We start from the raw sequence: 23,045 nt of genomic DNA, 5'->3' as shown, positions 1-23,045 counted from the left end.
TCTACACTAAAATATGTACCAGTATGTCTTAAGAAGTTACTAAAATATGTGCAATTAACATATATATATTTAACTGCTTTCGATAAGCTGGAAAATACAATGTTAAGTCTTCTAAGAGGAAAATTATTTATGGAACTTGGTTGTTTAGTTTTTGCAGTTTCCAGAAACACTGGTCCATATTAAACCAGTCTTGAAGAACTAAGCTGAAAACTTAAATTTATATACCCTAACAACAGCTTTGATTTACTAAGACAGAAATAATAATGTACCAAACTACAGTACTCTTTTTTTTCCATGTCTAAGCAGAGATGCTGTCATAGTTCTTGAATGTTTTTTATCTGCGTAGTATAAAAGCTGCACGCCCTCTTTATAAGTTAGATTTCAGCAGAAGACCCACAGATGTTGGGCATATTTATTAGGACATATTTTAATTAATAGAATGTAATTACTGTACTATATCAAAGTGCATTATAAGATTTGCACTACATCTTTCCACATTTGTCGTATTTTAAAACATTTCAGTTGAATGCAGGAAGACTGAAATAATTCAGAAAAGATTAGCTTTTAAGATCTGGGTAGTTTATGAACTTTAAAACATTTAAATAATCAGAAATAAAATCACAACACGGGACTAGGTAAGAAAGGTGAATATTGCAAAGGAAGCTTTATAGTCAATGAAAGTACAGTACTTTGGATTGGCCAAAATGCACAGTACACATGAAATCAAGGTCATGTAATTTACTTACTGACCATGTGGCTACAGTTCAAAAAGTCACTGTTCCAAAAGCTGTACCTAGTAATCTTCCAAAATTGCTTTTAAATAAAGTTCTTGAATCGTAGCAATAAACAAAAAAACAAGATATACTTAAACAATACTGCAGTTTATCAAAAGACACATAAGAAATTTCAACTCTTATGTCTTTGACAGTTATAAAAATCAATATTTGGCTAAGTTATAAACTTGTTTATAATGCAATTATTTGCATAATTCTAGTAATGCTAATGACGACTACAAGATCAGGTTTTAAAAAACACTAAAAACATAAAAATACATAGCCCCAATATTTACCTGTAGAATATGTTCATTTATGACTAAATTTTAACATTTATTATATCACCATTGCTCTTATTTTAAAAATGACATCCAAAGGATAAGGCAAAACAACTTACAAACTGGTGTATTTGTTTATTTCTCAATTTGTGAAAATGTCCTTAATTTGTTGATGTAGCAAACAAATTTCAACTCTGCTATGCAAAAGAAGAAACGATAATCTGCTTTGCAATGAACTTTAAAGTTCAACTGCACACAGGGAACATGCTATATATGAAAAAAAAAATTCTAACTGAACTACAGGTATTAAATACTGAAAAAAGTTACAGTTTATTATAATTTATTTTATTTAACAATCTAGGAAGTTCGCAGCCATCAGCAGTTCCAGTGCAATTTCAGGTGCAATTGGGAATTCAGGAATCTCCGTGGAGCTGTTAGTGTAGCGAACCTTGTAAGTAAAATAAATGCATACTTTTGATAGCACATGTGAGGGGATTTCTCTAAAATTGACTTCATTAGTTTCATTCTCAGCAAACTGACCTGGGCCACTCAACATGGCTTTTATTGTTCCTGATGTTAACGCATGTTCTCGCTTTACAATAAATTCGTGACCATCTGAAGATATCAATTTGACATACATGGCATCAGGGCCTTCACAGCCACCATAGGTTTTCTCTTCTCCATCCATTATGTTCTTATGAAATTCTACTTCGCTTCCACAGAAGTTTAGCAGTTTCTCGTCAGCTCTGCAGACACCGCACCAGGTCCCCACGTACCGCCACAGCCCCTACTCCAGGGCCGACCCCCCTACCCCCAGAAGCCTGCCGCCGTGGGTTCCGCGAGTGTTAACTTCTGAAAGCTTCTACTCCTTTAAGGAGAACCTTCAGGCCGTCTGTCAAAACTCTTAATATTCCACCGTTCCTTTTGTCAGCATTTGAATCTCACAGAGAAACAAATCACAGCAGACCTTATTTCCTGCTTATTTTATCCCCTTCACTTTGAACTGAAAGGAACCAATTCTGTGGATAACTCATTAACTTTTCCCACAATCTGAACTCACCTTAACAACATTAACAACAGTGCAGACCAGCTGCTGCGAGGCGCTTCACTTCTAAGAGTAAAATATAACTCTGCTCCCTGACACAGGTTTCTAGGCCTGAAGTTTTGCCACTGGTGCCTGCAAGTGGAAAGCTGTTGCACCCTGACCAGTGACTGTCACTTTCTCTGCCTGGTTCCATGGCACTATGTCCCTAAATGGCCCTGTTACCAAGAGGAGGCTATCCCAGCGATAATGCTAATATCTAGTGTGCTGGGGAGAACCGTTTAGTCATTTCCCTGCAGGGTCTCTTTTCACCTGCTGTTCTATTTTACAGTCCACTTAAATCCTATTGCAATCGATAGACACATCAGCACGTTCTGCTGCAACCAGGCACATCGGCAATCCAGGAGGTGGGCTCCCACAGGTCCCTGGCATGGCGCGTTAGGCAGTGGGCCAGCAGGTTCACATCTGAGAAAGCTCTCCATCTCATTAGTTTCTCCCTGTACAGCAAAAAGCATGGTCATCTAGGTTATAGCAATCAGGGCAGAATTGCTTGTGATTGTGATGGGAGATGCACTAGATTTCAGAGATTTTAGACAATGCTGTTCTGTGAACTGTAGAGTTTTAAAACAGAACTAATGTGGGGATGGGAAATGAATTTATCCAGCCCAGAGATTTTGGTTCTTGCTACCTTGTTCTGAAGGGGAAGCCAAGAAATGCTTCCAGTGTCAGCATTAGATCATCAATAATTTCAAGGAAGCTCTTCTCTGGGCTTAACAGCAAAACATAACACGTTCCACAAAAAAATCAGAAAATGTATTTTGCTCTGCCAAGAATCCTAGCAGAAGCTTTAAAAGTCAAATAGGATTTGAGAGCTGAGAAATTCTTTTTATCTGTAAAGTTAAACAGGGCCTGAGACTAATGCTGAAATGCCATGGTGTCTGGACATATGTGGGTGGACAAGGGATACGCTGTTTCACAAGGCTATTATTGATCCTATCATTCATTTAATTTTCAGTGGGTCATTCATTTTTTTTAACTGAAGGAAAGCTAGGGAACCAAATGGGTACATGGCAGTTAGACTTAACATTCATGAACACAGTATTTGTGTTCAGTTCAGTTCAACACATTGAGAATCTGCTAAATTTCAGTCACTATGCTGGGCCTGAGATTGGTTCTTGAAACCTCCTGGTTTATAGGTTGATGGGGGGGAGGGTAAACAGACACCTAAAAACATAATTTCAATGAGATGAGAAATATGATCGTGGTATGCACTGAGGGCTCCATCAGCCTTTATTTTGATCTGGGACTAGAAAAATCTTCCTGGGTAAAATGAGTCCTAAACTGAGTCTTGGTCTATATCCCCAAAGATCCTGGATCATGGGCCAGAAGGTTGTTTTTGGTTTGTCTGGCCTGGCTGGTCTAGTCAGACCTCCAGAGCCTCAAAGCCCTCACGTGCAAGCCCAGCTGGGTGGAGCCAGGTGTGTAGATTTCTGGAATTGGCTGTGAGATATAGGGTCTGGGGCTGGGTGAGAGAGTTCTGGAGAAATCTGCAGGGAGGATAGAACTACTGCTAGTTCTGGGAAAACTCAACACATCAAGATGAAATACCGCTCTCCTACAATGAGTTTGTCTTCCTCCTGATAAGACTTTCCAACCTCGAGGACACAAGTGAACAGCTTAGAACAGTTTAGCTCCACTCAGAACTTTAGAAGCAGTTTGCCTTTGAGCTTTTGAAAAATATGCAGGACTCTCTGGGCCTCCCTCTTCTGCCTTCCAGGGCCCTGGATGGGCTGTGTGTGGGCTATGTGGTGGGGTCTGAGAACCCTCTATGTGAGGCGGTTGGAAGGAAGTGATGCACTTCCTCGCCTATCCTGGTCCAGGCTTGGCCTCCTTATACCTTCACTCGAGATGGCTTTCTTGCAGAGACAGCTCCTGGAATGTGAACTTCACCCCAGGAAGGCCTAAGGAAGCGGCCTAGGCCAAGGAGTGCCAATGCCCAGGATCCAGGCCTGACTGACTGCATGGGCTGCAAAGCTCGTCTGAACTGTCAAGGAGCTTGCTTTCTGCTTATTTCTCCCCATCAATCTCCAAACCTGAGTGATCACTGATATCCTACATCCTCCCTTGTGCTACTTCTCTGGTTGTCTGGGTGGCAGGTATGCCAAAGCCCATCTGTCCCTTACCAGAACATGGCAAGTTCTGTTCAAGTTTTTGCCCCTCCACCTGGCAGGCCACGTGATTCAGGGAAGGCTGGCCTAGCTGAGCTAAGGGTTGGTGAGTCCTCTTGCCTAGAACTGGCCAGGAACCCCGCCATGGTCCAAGAATGGTCAACAAGACTCCAGGGAAGTTTTCCAGGACACTTGAGGGAAAGCACCACCCTTGCTCTTAAGGGTGAGCCACAGAAAGAATGTTCATTCTCCTTGGAGACCTGGCTAGAGGGCAAGGCCTGAACCCAATGCAGCCTCCCAGCTGCCCAGCACCCCAGCTGAGTACAGGTCCCAGTGAGGCTGCAGGGAGGGCGGAGCCAGGGGAACCCACAGGGTGGGGCGAAGCCAGAGCCTCCACAGGTTTCTCTTTCACTAGCGTGGGCCAGTAAAATCCAGTTGCTGTTGATGCTGAGTCTAGTGGGGTTTTTATTTCTTGCCTCCAAAGCATTCTAACAGAAGCCATGTTTTGCTCCCTGAGCCTGCCAGAGCTTCATTTAAGGTATTGCCACCTGACTTACGTGAGCCAGCCTGACCTCCTGTGCACCCTCCACTCACAGCCAGAGGGAGGCACCAACATGTAAAACCACCCTGACCCCCCTCTTTCTGCACTTGCCCTGCCCACCCACATAAGTGCAGGTTGTCCCAGTCTGTCCCCTACCTCCAGCACTACCTGACACCAGCCGGCTTCTCCCAGTAAGGCTCAGGATAAACACAGGTTGCGGGTCCACCCACTGTTCTTCCTGGAATCCTGTCTGCACTCCCCTCTTGTGGGGTGACTAATGGTGCGGGCTTTCCCTGGCCTGAGAGCATTGCTTGGACAAGTGCTAGCACCCAGGAAGCCCTGGCCAAGCAGGATGTCTTGGTTGACCTACCTCTGTCGCTCAGACTCCTAGCACAAGGCCAACTCACATGTCCCCTCTTCCATAAAGCATAGACAGTGGGTGACCAAACATTTTGCTTCCCAAAACCCTGCTCTTTCTACCATATCATGCAGCTCCCAAATAACTACCTGACCCAGCTCTGAGGGCAGTAAGCATGAAAGGTGATGCTGGAAGTAAATAGATGTTTAGAAAGCCTTACACATTGGAAGGTATGTTTGTGTGTTAAGGGAAAATGCTGCATGTTACAACTAACAAGAGACCAATGGGGATGGTTCTCCAATTTACCTACAGACAACTCTGTGGTTGGTTGGAAACAGTGGTCTGTCTGCCCAGCAGTTCTAAAACCCCCTAATCAGCAGAAAGGTCATGTCACAATAGCAAGTTCTGTTGGCATGCCCCAATGCGATGACTGATGTCTGGGTATAGGTCTATTAAAAAGTACCTAAGCTCTTGGCCAAGAAAATATAAGAACATAAATCACATGTTGCTTTACACAGGAATTGCATGTTAAAAATTTAATAACCACAAAACCATCCTTACTTCTTTCATCACGTTGTGAGAACACTCCCTCCTCGTGGTGAGCAGACCTCTACTCTAAAAGGGATTGGAGATGTGTTTGTCCCATTCTCTCAAGGTGATGTAAAAATAGTAAAGGCTGTCAATAGTGATAGATTAATTTCAACAACGTAAATAATGGTTGTAATTGCAATTGAGAAAGAAACACTTTCCTCTCTGATTAATCGGACATGCTGGGCCGCCATTAACACAAGCACATTAGAGTGCTAATCAGGAAATAAATAAATGCAGTCTAGCTCTGCTGGTCTTCCCTGGTCTCTATTCTGGCTCCAACCCTTTCATCTTTTGCGCTGCAACCCAAACCTCTCCCTGTCAAAGAAGAAACACCCTTCATGAACTTTGAAGCTGGCTCCTCTCAGAGCTATTACCACCAGAGAAGCAACCTGGTTGTAGTGCTTTGAATGTTGTCTTGAGGATCTGAAAGCTCTGTGTGTCCATCAGCAGGTGGGTGAGTTGGCTAAGTGACTAGATTGTTATCTGCATTTTGCAGATTACTGGGTAGAGACACTGAGAGGTAAACTGACATCCCCACCCAGCCAGCAACAAGGAGGCAATAACAGAAGCAAATATATCCCTCCATGTTCTAAATTCCAGCTGTGTCTCTCCAACAACCTACTGAAAGACCTCCAGGACCACCTCTCTTGCTGGCTGACCCTGCTGTACCTTCTTCTGGGTCAACCTCAGGGCTCCTGGGTCACTCCTGCCTCCTCTCAACCTGTCACACAGCCAAACCTGCAGAGCTACTGTTTTTGATCAGCCATTTGGAGCTCTTCAAGGACTTTTCTTTTTTTTATAGTGGGCAGGTCTTAAGGTCTGGGGCAGAGTCCAGCGGACTGACTTAGAGGGCCAACCACTTTTCATGGACACAGCCCTTTGTTCTTCAGGCTTGTCACTGGAGAATATGCATTTGTTGCTTCCTTCCTCATGAAACCACGTTCAAGATGGCAGTGGAGGGAGCTTACTTTCACAAGAACTGACTACTTGGCAAAACTAGCTAAAACTGCCCTTTTTTACACACTCACACACATACTCATGCACTTTGTATAAGTTCTTGAAATCTAAAAAGGACATTGCATCCTTTAACTTCATACCCCAAAAGTATAGAGACCACCTCCAGAGTCTGCTCACCATCATGCACTTCCACTCTGAGGCCCGAGGCTGCAAGATCAGCACCTTTTGCCGACAGAGAGTCATTTGATGGGAGAGTTTTCAAAGGCTAAAGTTATATCCAGAGATTTATATCTAGTATTTGTATTGGTAAATGAAAACTTAAAAAAAAAAAAATATATATATATATATATATGTGGTTATTCAAATGTGTTCAATATGACTTAGAGGACAGATGGATTCTTCTCAAAAACAAAACCAGAAAAAGAGCACTAATTGGGTAATTCTATACCTTTCATAAAGAGGCAGAATTTTCAGTATACCAGAATGTGTAATTCATCTTAAATTGAAAGTCATTTGAAATGATTTTCTTTCAAGAAGCGACAACCACGATTAGTCTTGCCCCTGGGCAGCATGGCTGCACCCCTCACTTCGGCAGTTAGCCCCGTTTTCCCCTCATAACAATTCAGACAAAGTGCCATGCAGTTTTCTGCTGCAAAGAATGGATTCTCACTGAACCACGGGGAAATGCCTATAGCATTGATATTTTTTTGTTGTTACCATCAAGCCAACAAAAGACAATTTTTCAAGATCACACTTATCTATGCCTTAGATTTCATGTGTCAAATTGCAGTAATTTCTTAGGAGAGTGAAAAATATTCACTGCTCAAAAATAACTTTAGAATGTTTTTTTTCCCTCTTTCTGGGCAATCACTAAACTTCAAATAGCCACTGATAAATAGCCTCCCTCCCTATCCTCCTGTCAGATTAAAAGAAAAAACAAAAAACACCTTCAACTAGCAGGAAATATGACAACATACACTGCATTTAAATTCAAGCAAAGAGAAAATCTAGATTGTATATTTTATTCTGCCCAGGGCTAAGAAAAATATCTTGGCAAATAAGTGTCTCCTATAAACAGCATTTTTTATTTCTTTTCCAATAATGTATCGCTGGTTCGATCTTCCAGTCAGGGCACATCAGAGAAGGAAAACTCTGACTCCAAAAAACCTCCGCTGCCTTGCGGCATACCTCTTCAGGGGAAAGGCTAAGGGAGTAAACCCCGACAGAAAATCCGGAGCCGGAGTCCCTAAGGCGGTTTGACGTTGTAGTCAACACCGGCAACTCCTGCGGCGCACCTGAAGCCAAGCTGTATTGACTCCGTCTTTCCCTTGGACCCTTCAGCTGCGAAGAGAGGGGGGGTCTGCTGCATGGGCAACAGCAGACCCTCCATATCACCCTGCCCAGGCTCTGTAGCTTCAGCTTCACTGGAGAGGACACTCCAGCATCATCGTAAGATGTCGATTCAACACGGGAGGAGACAGATACCGTGTCACTCCCGAGTCGGACTGCACAGCCATTCTCGGCGGTGCAGATAGACTCTTAAGAAGCTACACCATCGTCTCTCGAGACGGACGGCTGCCGACGATCTTCTTGGGAAAGTTGACATTTTATTCAGGTTCTCCTCAGACCTCCACATCACACCCTCACGCAGCCTAAGCCAACCCCAGGCCCATGGTGAGAGGAGCCAGGTCCACATCTAGACCTGGCCTTAGTCATAGACAGCTGCTTCCCGAGCTCACCTCTTTTTCACTCGAGGACTTTAGTTCTAGGTGAGCATAGGCTGAGTGTGGAAGTGGCCCCATAGCGGAGTGTGCAAGGCTTGGTGAGGGGACAAGGCTTGATTTCAGCCCCCACTTACCTGTTGACCAGGTGTCTCCTACAGGGTCCACCTGCACAACTCTAGAAGGCAGCCTTGAGGATTAAATATTCTGAAGATTCTTCACAAAACCTCCTTAGTAGATTTGAGAAAGGTAAGTAGCCCCTCTCTCGCACAATGCCAGCAACCTTTTCTCTAATCTTTATGTTACAACAACTCTCACCTTTGAAGCGGGTATTGAGCTAAGGACTGCAGAGTATAGATTTCTCTTCATCTTTTGCAATGAGAAAGTTACTGAGACAAACTCCTGTTTTAAACACATGTTTATTATTTACTTGCTCTTTTCATTCTGAAGCTAGATCTTGCAGCTGACATGATCTTGAATGCCTTTCTGCTCCTCCCTCTCAGCTGTTGCTTGTGGCCTTGGAGCCGGACCAGCCCTCATTGCTCTCAGGAAAGAAATGCTGTCACAGCATGATGGGAGCAGGTCTCTGCTTTGAGACCAGGAAAAAGGATGAGGAGGATGGGGTGGGTATGCTGGCTTAGGGGGAAGGATAGTTGGTGAGGGGAATCTACCTGTCTTGAAGTAACAACTGAACAGTGGAGAAGTCGTGGGCCATCAAGTCTAATGAATGAGAGTCACCTAGGAGAGGCATGTAGTAGCAGCTTTTTCCTGGTGTTAAAGATCATTAGAGATAAACAGAAGTGACAGTTCCTGTTCCAGCCCTGCTGTTCTCACACCTACATGTGAGAGGTGTGCTTCTGAGACCCCAGCAAGGATCTAACAGAGGTGATGTCTATTTTACTGCCACTGGTAGCTAAAATGGTATCAAAAATTGTTAAGATTATGCTTTCTTTTATAATTTACTTTCTAGATGAATATCCACACTGTTTATAATTATCACCAAAAATAAAATCTCTCAGGAGCAACCTCATTGGTCTTCTGGATATATCCGGGGGTGGGGAGTGAAGTCTGCAGGATCCAGCAGGAGGAAAGTGAGGGGGGGGGGGCGGGGAGCAGAGCAGAGCATTCTCTTTCTCTGAGCAACTTGCAGTGTGTGCTTTGTTTCAGCTTCCTCCCAAAATGACATCAGGCTTGTATGCTGATGATGGCATCAGAAGACTATTGTTGTAGGGGGTTGGGAAATCTCTATAAACTTCTTTAACACCAAACATAACTGTAGGAATTGAGTCACTCAGAAGGCCATCAAGATGCGGCGAGCAGGAAAAAAAGTTTATTGGGGTCCTCCTGTTTTGGAAAACTACGTTTGTGAGGCTGTTCAGGGATTCTTGTTTTTCTAGAGCTTGGAGGGTGGCATTCCAAGTTTCTTGAAGGGATAAAGAGAGATTTAGTACTGATTCCTCTAATTGGGGTATTCCTATGAACCAGAAGAAACCTCTATATATGGAGTGTTCTATTCCCGGTTGTTCAAGGATAGGGTTCCTGTACTCATGTCCGCCAAACTCAGACCACTGCCGGTCTTGTTTGAGCTGGGGGCGGGACAGGAAGGAGGTCTTGAGGAAGGAGCCAAGGTTGGGGATTGCCTCGGAAGTGGCCATTTGCTGGCGGCTTAGTATAGAGGCATCTAGTATTAGAGCGACTATCATGCAGATGCCAGTCCAGTAAGGAGGAATTATTAGGTATGCTTGCATACCACATAGGAAGTGATATCCCATCCTTTGAAGGGAAATAGCACTGCTATGTTTTGCTTTGGTGATGGCAATACAACTGGGGTGAATTTTATTTTTTATTGACTGGCACCAAACATTATGGAGGATTTTGTGAAGAAATGTTTGGCTGTCTTGGTTAATCCATGTAGGGGTAGCAGGAAAATCTGAAGTGTTGGAATGATTGTGAATTTGAGCTAATATGTAAGGAGAAGTAGGAGTTCTTGGTTGGCCTTCATAGTGTATGAAGCCTAGGTCTAGGGTATGGTTGCAGAGAAGGGAAGGGTTGAATGCACCTAAGGAGTGAGGCTGAATGTGGGTGCCATTGACATGTCTGAAGAGGATGCAGAGAACAGCAGGACCTATCATATGAGTGACAGTGGCTACTGGCTGGGTCACTCCAGGGAGATCTTTTGAACCCGTGTAGTAGGGGGATGGAAGGAAGTGGGCAGTAAGGTAAGGTGGTGAGATTGGGTGGGAAGGCGGTTACCTCAATGTCTGGGTGGTGGGAGGAGTGGGGACAGATCCAGCAGTTGATTTTGTTGGTTAAGTGCTCTATTTGCTCTATTGTGGGGGCTAGAGGATGTCGATATGAGGTGGCAAAGGTTAGAAGGGCAATAACTGTAATTGTGAGGGGAGTTAGCATGGTTATGGTGATCCGAGTAAGTCAGCAAATGATAGAATTAGGATGAAAGTGTAAAAGTAAATTTCATCAGGGGTGTAGTCACCGAGAGTGCCCTGCAGCCAGGCATCTGAGATGTGTTCTAAAAACTGAGAAATAGTCTGGGGGAGCTTTTCATATAATAAAAGTTTTTGTGAGATGAGATGAGTAAAGAGTAGGGCCCATGGAAGGATCATTTAGAGGAGGGTTGGGCTCAGGTGATTTTTACCATCAGGTTTCCAGTGGCGGTGCAGGAATACATGGGCGGTGTTGCTTGTGTCTCTTCCTGGATGGTGGGGTGATGGTGGGTTCAAGATCCGAGGTTAGAAGAGATTCAGGTACCTGAGGAGCAAGTTTGATATGGGAGAAATGTACCCAATACGGAATATTTAGGAGCTTAGCCGCTGTGGGGGTGGTTAGGAGGACTAGATGTGGGCCGGACCACTGCGGAGTGAGAGCTTTAGGTTGTAAGGGCTTTAAGATAGACGTAGTCTCCTGGTGTGATGGGGAATTCTTGGTGATCAGTGGGTGGGGCGGGTAGGATTGAATTGGCCTGGGAGCTGCATTTGGTGCTAAATTTGGTTAGGTGGTATGGGATGTGAAGCCACCACTTAATGTTTAGTGCCTAAGCTACCTGCTGGGATATTTGTGAAACAAAGACAGGGCCATTATCTGTCTGAAGAGAGGAGGGGAGTCCAAATCAGGGGACAATGCAATTAATGAGGGACTCGGGTTACATTGGAGGCCTTTTCCATAGCCGTGGGGAAAGCCTCCATCCACCTGGAAAAAGTGTCAATAAAAACTAAGAGATATCAGAGGCGCTTTACTGAAGGTATGTGAGTAAAGCCTATTTGCCAGTCCTGACCTGGAAGATGTCCCTGAATTTGGTGTGTGGGGAAAGGCAGTTTCAATTTTCCTTGAGGGTTGGCTTCTTGGCATAAAGGGCAGTTTTGGGATATTTTTTTCTAGCTGGGTTAGCATGCCAGTATGATGTATTGTTTGAGATAATAAAGTGTGTAGTGGTCTTGTGCTTATGTAAAATTGATTATGGAGTTCAGTGAGGATATGTTGAGCATGATTATTGGGGAGAATTATTTTGTTATGCACATGAAACCACCCATTTTGTTGGGTTGCTCCAAGCTTAACTAGGGTACATCTTTCTTCCTCTGCATAAGGGGGTGCCTCGGTAGGCATTGTAAGGAGGATGGAAGAGGCATGGACTTTTTTTTTTTTTGCCTCAGGGTCTGCTTTGTGATTTCCCTGAGCTATGAGATCTGTCCTAGCTTGATATCCCTTGCAGTGGTATAACCGCTGCTTTTGTCAGGAGCTAAGTTTCTTGTAGAAGTTTGAGAATGAGATGTTTGTTGATGATGGGAGAGTGTTTAGAGGTGAGATATCTCCTTTCTTTCCAGATTGATATGTGTGAATGTATGATGTGATAGGCATATTTAGAGTCAGTGTATATATTGACCTGATGATTTTTTGCAAGGGCCAAGGCCTGCATTAGGGCAATAAGTTCTGCCTGTTGGGACGAGGTACCAGAGGGCAAGTGTCCCGACTCAATGATAGAGGTGAGGATAGTGATGGTATATGCTACTCCTTTTGGGCCGGTCTTGTAGGAGCGTCCATCTATAAACCGGGATTCCACCTGGGGTAGAGGGTGTCTTGTATGTTGGGGAAGGGGTGTAAAAAGGAGGAGAGATGTTGAGTGCAGTCATGGGTATGAGTGTGGGAGTGAGGGAGGGGAAGTAATGACGCAGGGTTGAGGGGGAGAGCTGATTTATGTAGGGAGATTTGAGGATTTTGAAGCAGTTGGGCATGTAAGAACTGAATTCGGGATGAGGAGGCTGCAGCAATGGCCCGGTGGGTTAGTATGCCAGAAATAGCATGAGAGGAGTGGACTGTTACCTGGGCAAAGGGAACTAACTTAAGGGTTTCTTGACTGAGAATTGCTGCCACTGCTAAAGTGCAGAGGCAGGCTGGCCACCTTAGAAAGGGGGAATTGAGTGGTTTGGAAAAATAGGCTATAAAACGTTGGTCTGGTCCATATTGCTGTGCTAGTAGCCCAAGAGCAAAGCCATCTTTTGTGTCGGTGTATAGGAGGAAAGATTTATTTGGGTTTGGAAGGGCTAAGGCTGGGGCTTGGCCGAGTGCCATTTTGAATATGGTGAAAGGTTTAAGGAGGGCTTGAGAGTTTTCTAGGGGTTCAGACAAGTCTCCAGCTGTTGTCTGATATAAAGGTTTGGCTAAGGATCCAAAATCAGGTATCCAAGTGCTGAAAAAATTGGCGCGGCCTATTTTTTGATAGGAGTTCTTGTTTAGTATAGGGCAGGGGGAAGGTAGTTATTAGGTCCTGTCTTTCTGGAGTTAGGTGTTGATGAGTAGGGGTGATGGAGAGTCCAAGATATGTGATCTGAGTTTGAGAGAACTGGCCGTTGTTTTACAACACGTGGTATTCTTGACTGGCAAGAAAGTTTAGGAGTTGGGCAGTATGGAGATGAAAAAGGTTCTCAGATGGACTACAGAGGAGGAGATCATCTACATATGGTAGGAGGATGCTTGGGGAAAGGTCAAGCTGCTCTAAGTCAGCTGCTAGGGCTTGACTAAAGAGGTGGGGATATCTTGAAACCCTTGAGGCAGGACCGTCCACATCAATGGTGGGTTATTTTCATGGTTGAGTCGGTCCAGGTGAAGGCAAAGAGGTCTTGGGAGGCTGGGGAGAGTGGGATAGTGAAGAAGGCATCTTTGAGGTCCAGGATGGTAAAGTGGGAGGTTTGAGGTGGGATGCATGACAAGAAGGAATAAGGGTTAGGGACGATTAGGTTGATAGAGACAGTGGCCTCATTGATTACATGTAGATCTTGGATAAGACGGTGAGACTGTTGGGTTTTTTTTTTACTTCTAGGTTGAGGGAACTGGCGGGAGAGGCAGCAGGTCAAAGCAGACCTGCTCCCAGCAAGCGGTCTATAACAGGCTTCAGAACCGTTTAAGGCCGAGGGGGTTAATGGGTATTGAGGTGTGTTGGGGATATGGGAGGCATCTTTTAAGGATACAGAGACTGGAGTGTGGTGAGATAAGTAGACGGGCCTTGACTTCTCCATTTAGTTGGAGAGATCTGAGATTACAGATTAAACACCCAAGAGGGGTATCTTTGGGTGGGAGAGACTCACCAACTCCCATGCAATGGTTAGGGTTAATGTGAGTCCGAGAAAGAGGAGTAGGGTAATTCCAAGCCAACGTTCCCGGCTCCACAATCTGTCGAGACGAGTGTCCCCATTTTAACCCCAGAGTGGAAAGGCTATAGATGAGAGGAGAGGTGCTGAGTCTTTCCCGGCATCCCTAGGAGTCATCAGGCCCCAGAGAGTGGGTCCGGATTGACTCAAGGAGTCAGAGGACCACAAGATTGGTTTTGACTGAGTGCTCAGGTTTAGGACTGAACTGCCCAGAGTGGTCTCAGATGGACCAGGAAACAGAACCACTGGAGGAAACAAAGGCAAGGACTCACCCGCGAATCCTATGACTGGTGTTGACTGAGAGTAAATGGCAGTTGGGGAAGGCATCGGAGGAAGAAGGTGGCAGATGGGGTCAGCAAGCTAGAGGGGAAGCTCTAGCTGCCGACTCATGGTGATCTGAGCAACTCCGGGTTCAAGTACTGGGGCTGGCTCAGGGCCTGAGTCCGACTCGGGAGTCCCGGTTGCTCTGGTGTCCCAATCCCAGGTTTTGGCAGCAAAATGTAAGAATGGAATTACTCAGAAGGCCATCAAGACGTGGTGAATAGGAAAAAAGAAGTTTATTTGGGGAATTAGCGAATGGGGAAGGAATTGTGTCACAGGTGGCTCCGACTCCAAACTCCTAGGGGAGGAGGGGATTGCTTTATAGGGGGAAGAAAAAAGGAACTATTGAATTCAGTTTGGTTATCTCACAGCTGCAAGCATGATGGGCCAATCAAGGCCAAACACGGTTCTTCGGCTTGATGCACCCTGCTATCATGGGGAACTCTTGGCCCAAAACATTGCTATCTCCTAGGCAGCTGCAAGCAGAGTGGGAGGACAGGGCATGGGAACCAAGGCTGTCAGTAACCAGCTTATTCAAGCAGCCATGGGCATGAAATATAAACCCAAGTCCCCAGAAGATACCATTGCCACAGATTGACAGAGTCTAAAAACAAAGAAACTCTTGCTGGGAAGCAGGTCAAGTGACTGGATTGATGGTTTTGGCAACTGCAAACTTCAATCAAATAAAAAATATTTGAACAAAATAATTAAAAGTGAACTTCACGTCCTCTTAGTATGAGGTTGAATCATACCTCACCAGGATTTCTATAGGTGTGGATCTCCTCCATAAACCAGTATTCAGAGCAAAGAAAACAACATTTTGACTGATAATTATTTTTACCAAAAGGCGTTTTCCTTGTAGTTACGGTGCTCTTTTTCTCAAAATTCTCAACCCAGTCTAGGAAGGTGTATCTTACTTATGTTTCATGTATTATCAGGTTTATGGTTGACAATGATAATTCTTTTGAATCATTGTATAATCCTGCCTCCCCAAAAAGTTATACTGAGTATAACACAGAATTATATTAGAATATAGTAACACAAGCAAACATAAGAGATATGCAGATTGTCAAGTCATTGAAACTACCATCATTGAAGAGTGCTGACTAAGTTCTGCACGGAGCTTTCAGGTATCCTTTAATGGAAAGCAGAGAGCCATGGTTGGAAGGTCAAGCTGACTGCTACCCCTATTCTGAGGGGCAAGCCCAAACCCATCCATACCAGGGTAGGCCCAGAGATTTCTGGTCTGCAAAAACCCCACTGTGAATGGGTATAGAAAAAGGGAAGCATTCAATGATGGCAGCAACTGCATTACTGCCTTCAATGAGTGGAGGTGAGGGTGGAATTTACAAAATTCTCCTATGATTGGAAGGACCAAAACTTCAGCCCAAACGCGGCCAAATTTCACTTCTGCAATATAGAAGTCTCAATTGGAGAAAGACCAAAGGAACTGAGTGATAAGACATCCCAGGGGCAAATGGCCACATCAAATGTGATGAACCTTTCCATTTTGGCCAAGTATCATCCCAAGTCCCAGAGCCCGTATACACAATGACTTTGGATTTTTCAGACACCTACAGAAAGTCAAGCCCTGGCTGGGTGACTCAGCTAATTGAAGCATCATCTGAAAGGATTCAGGTTTGATTTCCAGTCAGGGCACATAATTCGGTTGCAGGTTCAATCCCTAGTCAGGGTGCATATGGGAGGAGGCTGATTAATATTTCTCTTGCACATTGATGTTTCTCTCTCTCTCTCTCCCTTTGTCCCTCTAAAGTCAATTAACATATCCTAAGGTGAGGATTGGAAAAAAGAAGAAGGTCTGAAGCATCATGTTGCTCTGGAACTCTGGAGTAAGGAAGGGGCCATTTTTGTCCATAGGCCAACATCATCCCCAGAGAGGGAATCACTGCCCTGGGCTGTCCTTTAGCCTCTAATGGGATCTCTTTTGTGGCTGATACTCTATAGTAAATCACCCTGGATGTTAACTCATTCTTCTCTCTTTTAATTAAATTGTGCTTACTTGAAAATTCTATTCCTCGTCCCTAGTGAATAAACCCAAAATAGACGTCTACATTGTCTTCTTTTCAACTGTTTTCCAAAATCTTTAAAGACAGCAATAATGTTTAAATGTTTTCACTTTAACATTAACACATGGAGTTTTCTCAACTTTTTTCTCATGGCATGAATTCTGTTTGTGTTTTCGCACCAGACAGTCCTGAATTTGAAAACCTTGGGCACATTACCAATCTCTCTGAGCCCAAGTTTTCTGCTTTGTAAAATGGGGAGAGTAATCCCCGTCGTCGTCGTCGTCGGCAGCCGTCCGTCTCGAGAGACGATGGTGTAGCTTCTTAAGAGTCTATCTGCACCACCGAGAATGGCTGTGCAGTCCAACTCAGGAGTGACACGGTATCTGTCTCCTCCCGTGTTGAATCAACATCTTGTGATGACGCTGGAGTGTCCTCTCCAGTGAAGCTGAAGCTACAGAGCCTGGGCAGGGTGATATGGAGGGTCTGCTGTTGCCCATGCAGCAGACACCCCCTCTCTTCGCAGCTGAAGGGTCCAAGGGAAAGACGGAGTCAATACAGCTTGGCTTCAGGTGCGCCGCAGGAGTTGCCGGTGTTGACTACAACGTCAAACCGCCTTAGGGACTCCGGCTCCGGATTTTCTGTCGGGGTTTACTCCCTTAGCCTTTCCCCTGAAGAGGTATGCCGCAAGGCAGTGGAGGTTTTTTGGAGTCAGAGTTTTCCTTCTCTGATGTGCCCTGACTGGAAGATCGAACCAGTGACACTTAGCTCGCAGGCCGACGCTCAATCCACTGAGCCAAACCAGCCAGGGGAGAGTAATACTGTATTGATTATGTATTATTGTAAAATGTCATGGGTTAAAAAGTATTTATTTAGGCTCATGATTTTTCTGGATGCTTCTTCCAGTTTAGGTCGGGTTAGCTAATCTCATCTGGGCTTGAACATGTATGTGAAGTTAGTTGACAGGTTGGCTGCATGCTGGCTGCTCCAGGGTGGTAGTCATGCCTGACAGTAAGACTGGGCCACATGTCTTTCAGGTTGGCCTTCTTCACATGGTGAGAATGTTCTAATAAGCTGTAATACACACACCCTTTTAAAACCTCTGCATCCCATTTGCTCACATTCCATTCACCAAGATAAGTAACATAGTCAGCCAGGTTCAAGGAATAGAGAAGTGGACTTGGCTTCTTTATGGGAAGGGTGGAGAATTGTGGGTGTCTTTTAAAAAATTATTATTTTTATAAATTACAGTTTACATTCAATATTATTTTAATTTCAGGTGTACAGCATAGTGGTTGGACAATCATATACTTTGCCAAGTGTTCTCCTTGATATTTCCAGTACCCACCTGGCACCATACATAGTTATTACAATGTTATTGACTATATTCCCCTTTTTCTCCCAGTCCCCCAAACTCCCTGCCCTCTGGCAACCATCAAAATGTTCTCTTTATCTGTAACTTTGAGTCTGTTTCTATTTTGTTTATTCATTTATATTGTTCCTTAGATTTTACTTATAAGTAAAATCAAATGGAATTTGTCTTTCTCTGAATGACTTATTTCACTTAGCATAATACCCTCTAGGTCCATCCATATTGTTGCAAGTGTTAAGGTTTTGTTATTTTTTATGGCCTAGTAATACTCATATGTATTGTATATATGTACTACCACTTTTTTTTTTATCCATCTGTCTATTGTTGGGCACTTGGGTTGCTTCCACAGCTTGTCTTTGTAAATAATGCTGCAATGAACATAGGGGTGAATATATTCTTTTGAATTTGTATTTTGGATTTCTTCAGATATATATCCAGAAGTAGAATCACTGGATAATAAGCCAGTTCTATTATGAATTTTTTGAGGAACCTCCATACTCTTTTCCATAGTGACTGCACCAATCTGCAATCCCATCAATAGTACACAAGGGTTCCCTTTTCTCCACATTCTCACCAACACTTGTTGTTTGCTAATTTATTGATGTTGGCCATTCTGACTGGTGTGAGGTGATATCTTTGTCATTAGACTGACATGCCAAGGTTGCAGGGTCAATCTCCAGTCAGCGCACATACAAGAAGCAATGAATGAATGCATAAATCAATAGAACAACAGATTGATGTTTTTCTTTCTCTCTCTACAAGTCAATTAGAAACTTAAAACGTATTTTATCTCATTGCAGTTTTAATTTGTATCTTTCTGATGATTTGTGACATTGAACATCTTTTCATAGGTCTATTGGCTATCTTTATGTCCTCATTGGAGAAGTGTCTATTCAGGTCCTGTGCCCATAATTTAAATTGGATTGTTTGCTTTTTCTTGGTGTTGGATTATATGAGTTCTTTCTTTTTTCTTCATGTTTTACTTGTTCAATTTAATCATGTTAATTCTTACAGAGATGCTTGAATTAATGTGAACAACAGTTTCTGCTATACTTAAGCAAAGAATACAAAACCTGGTTGAGTGAAACAAAATAAAATAAAACAAAACAAAAAAAGAGAGGATCTATTCAGGAATATTAAGACTGAAAGCAATATGTCAACTATTTGGAAGACAATGTCCAGCAAGTGTTCTGAAAGCATTCTAGCTATGTAAAATACCCATCCTAAAAAACACCCACATCACTCTGAATACTCTGCAGCTCACTCTTGTGTGGCAATATGACAGCTGGTAAAGAAAGTGTGGATATACCCACATTCTAGATAATGTTCCTTGTAAATAAGATCCACAGTAGCAAGTGCCGTCAGAAGTACGCCAACTTCCCTTTTCCCTCAAAGATCACCACAAAACTCCTTCATAGGAAGACTTCTCAGAATATCAGGGGATTTCTAGGATATACTAAGATCAGGTTGAGAGATTCTGGTTTACATACTCAATCTGAATAATTTAAGTGGAGAAGACAACCTTTCTTAAGGGTTGAATTGATTTTTGTCTTCAGATATTAACCGTACCTTGCCTACAATGCCATCAATTAACACCTAAGGACTTTTGAAGAGAAAATTTCATTAATTCTTTTCTTTCTTGAGAGCTGGTTTTTTCTTCCTCATTTGGGAGGTTTGCTTCCATCTGAGCCAGAAAATTGTCCATTTCCTTTTGCCAATCCTTTCATCAGCTCTGAATGACTGACTGAATTTACTTATCAGTTCTAATAGGGTGTTTTTGTGGAATCTTTAGGGTTCTCTATGTATACTATCATGTCATCTGCAATAATGACAGTTTTACTTTTTCCCTTTCAATTTTGATGTCTTTTATTTCTTCTTGTCTGATTGCTATGGCCAGGACTTCTAGTACTATGTTGAATAAGAGTGCTGAAAGTGGACATCTCTGTCTTATTTATGATCTTAAGGAAAGTGCTTTTAGCTTTTCTCCATTGATTATGATGTTAGCTGTGGGTTTGTCATAAATGGCCTTTACTATGTTGAGATATGTTTCTTCTATTCTCACTTTTCCCTTTACTGAGGATTTTTATGGTAAATAGGTGTTGGATTTTGTCAAATGCTTTCTCTGAATCTATTGATATGGTCATATAATTTTTATCCTTCATTTTTTCTTTTTTTAAAAAAACAATTTATTTATTTATTTGTTTATTTATTTTTAGAGAGAGGGGAAAGGAGAAAGAGAGGGAGAGAAACATCACTGTGTGGTTGCCTCTCACTTGCACCCCCAAATGGGGACCTGATGTGCAACCTAGTTATGTGCCCTGACTGGGAATTGAACCAGTGACACTTGGTTCGCAGGCCGACGTTCAATCCACTGAGCCACACCAGCCAGGGACATTTTTTCTTATGTGGTATATCATGTTAGTTGATTCGCAGATTGTACCAAACTTGCATCCCAGGAATAAATCCCACTTGATTATGATATATGATCATTTTTAATGTCTTGTTGAATTTGATTTGATAATATTTTGTGGAGAATTTTTGTATTTATGTTCATCAGAGATATTAACCTATGATTTTATTTCTTTGTAGTGTCTTTATCTGGTTTTGGAAGGATAATTCTGGCTTTGTAAAATGAGCTTGAGCATCTTCCCTCCTCTTGAATTTTTTGGAATAGTATGAGAAGAATGGTTGTTAGTTCTCATAAGAATGTTTGGTAAAATTTACTTGTGAAGCTATCCAGTCCCAAACTTGTTTTTTTGGTGATTTTTAAATTACTGCTTTAATTTTATTAGTTGTAATCAATTTGTTCAGATTTTCTGTTCTGGGAGACTGTATGTTTCTAGAAATTTATTCATTTGTGGGTGTCTTTACAATCTATCCAAATTTTAGCCATATAGTGATGACAAGATGATTAAATGATGAAAAAAATACAAAGGGCTGAGCAGAGAGCTTGGCATATAGTAGGTATGCAAGAAATCCTGACCTTCCTCATCCATGACATTTTATCACCTGGTAAATGGAGGACTCTGCAGACCCCATCTTCATAGAACCTTCAGTCAGGAATGGTGATAGGATTAATTAGATTGAAAAATGGCCTGGTAAAACTCTATTAGTTCTTTAGAGATATGCAGGATATAAATTTAAGGTGTTATTACATTATTATAGTTTCCCCATTGTGGCTGGGGCTCCAAAATTAAGACTATCAAACATTATAGGTGATTCATTGTATTTTTCCTATCAGAGTACTGGATAATAAATTTAAATAGGAGAACCTGGAAGTAAGATGACCTGTACCAGTTGAGAATTCAGGTCTAAACTTTGAGAACTTTTTATCTTTTTTATAGGAGAAAAATGACTTAGCAGTTTAGATTCATGCATAAGAGTTTTTGCAAAGGTAGTGAAAATAGCTTGTGAAGCTGATTCCTTTTTGGGAAATTTTATTGAAAGAAATTTAATGGTGACTAGTCTTAGCTGAACTGAAATTGTTTTCCCTGTCTTTTTCCATTGTGTCTAAGTCTATATCTTTCTTTTTATCACGTGTTTTAAAACATGATTTTAAAATATTGAAGTAATACTTCCCTTTTCCTTTAAAGATGCTTTTTCTAGGTGGGGAACCCAAGGTTTTTTTTTTCCACTCAGCATTTAATCTGTAATTTTGTAGGTTATACTCATTTGTAGACTTTAGAAAGTGCCTTTTATTCTTCTCTAAGTGTTAAAGCAATTTAGATTAATGGGCTTTGGACTCTTTGATATCTGTTTTTAAGGCATTTAAAAATGTGTGGAAGATGATACCCTTTCATATGTGAGAAGTAAAAATCTTGGCAGATGAAAGACATTTTTTCTTTTTGTTTTTGCACAAAAGAAATCTTTAGAGCTGCAGAAAAACTGCAAAACAGAAAGGAAAGACCTTCCTTTACAATTTCCTCCCCTTTCTCCCATCTTAAGGACTCAGCTGCTTACAGGAAATGGGAAAGGACACAGCGTGGGGCCGCTGCCTGGAGAGCAGACAGGAGGAGGGCAAAGCTGCTGGTCGTCGTGGGCCACCCCCAGCTCTGCACATCACACTCGTCACTTATTTCTGAAACAACCTGTTTACAGAGCCTAACATTCCACTCATGCTGCTTGCATCAGTGCATGGCAACTCTGTGAGGATTGATGTTCCCTAATAAAGATCGCAGCCCATGCCCCTGGAGTGCAAGTTGGTTGTTAGCAACCCTGAGTGGTGCTGACAGACTGAGGTGCAGGGCCTTTGTTCCCCTGATCCGTAAGGGGCAGAAGCGGTGCCAGCAGTTACCAGTCACCCCCTTTTGAATAAGGGCTGTCAGGTCGCAGGTCTCCACTGTCCTGGACAGGGGCTTAAGAGGGGCCTGATTGGACTGCTGGCACAGTGCCAGCTTGCTGTCTCTCTGTGTCCCTGTGCATGTATTTCTGTCCATTTGTCTGTCTTGTGGGAAGGATATTAAGGGTGAGGAGAAAAAGGCAAAGAAATCACACAGTTGTTAACTGCACTTGTTTACAAACTCACCTATTTTCTTTTCTTTTTTTTGCTGGAGAAAGATGACAGGATGTAATGAGTTACAGTTTGGTGACCATGGGAGCAGAAGCACCCCAACCATACCAGCAGGGAAGGCTGTAATCAGCCCAGACAGGGGGCTGCACGTTGGGAGGGGAGGGCTTCTGAGGGACCTGTGCACTCCCCTTGGCTTAGTGCCTGTGATGTCCCTCACCAGCTTCACCAGCTTCACCAGGGTGTGATCGGAGTCCTGGGGTTTCAGGGTCAGGAAAGGTCGCTCCAGAGGTTCCGATTGGAACACCACCAGGGATACAGCTTATTATTGTTTTTCCCTCCAAGGACATCACATTTTGAAAGGTTTCGTTTATCAAAATGCACAGAATTAGGTTAGAACTGAAGGTTCCCCCAAGAGCCCCCCAAATTTGAAATTTACTATAATGCATCTCATTTTGCTGGTAGGTCTTTGAAATTTTAAAAATATCAAGTAAATCTTTTTCCTTTATGTTAACCAAAACATATAAATAATTCTGGGTAGTTGAAGTAATGACAGCTGTATAAATCTGGATCTCCCAACATATGCTCCGAACTCAATGGAGAGCAGCAGAAAGAGCCGGTGTAACCATGCGTAGCCCTGTCTCAGCAGCGCAGGAAGACAGAGAACCTTGAACTTAACCACCAGCAAGTAGAAAAATAAAAGCCAAACCTCAACAGGCTGTATTTCACGTTCCC

At 43.0% G+C, this 23,045-nt stretch overlaps 1 pseudogene; it reads right to left on the bottom strand.

Moving 5' to 3' along the window:
* Window positions 1–640: 640 nt before the first annotated feature.
* LOC150002877 (elongin-C pseudogene) lies at window positions 641–1,884 on the bottom strand (annotated as a pseudogene).
* Between the last annotated feature and the right edge of the window lie 21,161 nt (window positions 1,885–23,045).

The sequence above is a fragment of the Furipterus horrens genome, unplaced genomic scaffold, assembly GCF_987537825.1.
Source record: "Furipterus horrens unplaced genomic scaffold, mFurHor1.1.pri manual_scaffold_8, whole genome shotgun sequence".
NCBI classification, from domain to species: Eukaryota; Metazoa; Chordata; class Mammalia; order Chiroptera; family Furipteridae; genus Furipterus; species Furipterus horrens.
Note: the sequence above shows the minus strand (reverse complement) of the source record. Positions and strands in the feature narration are given on the sequence as shown.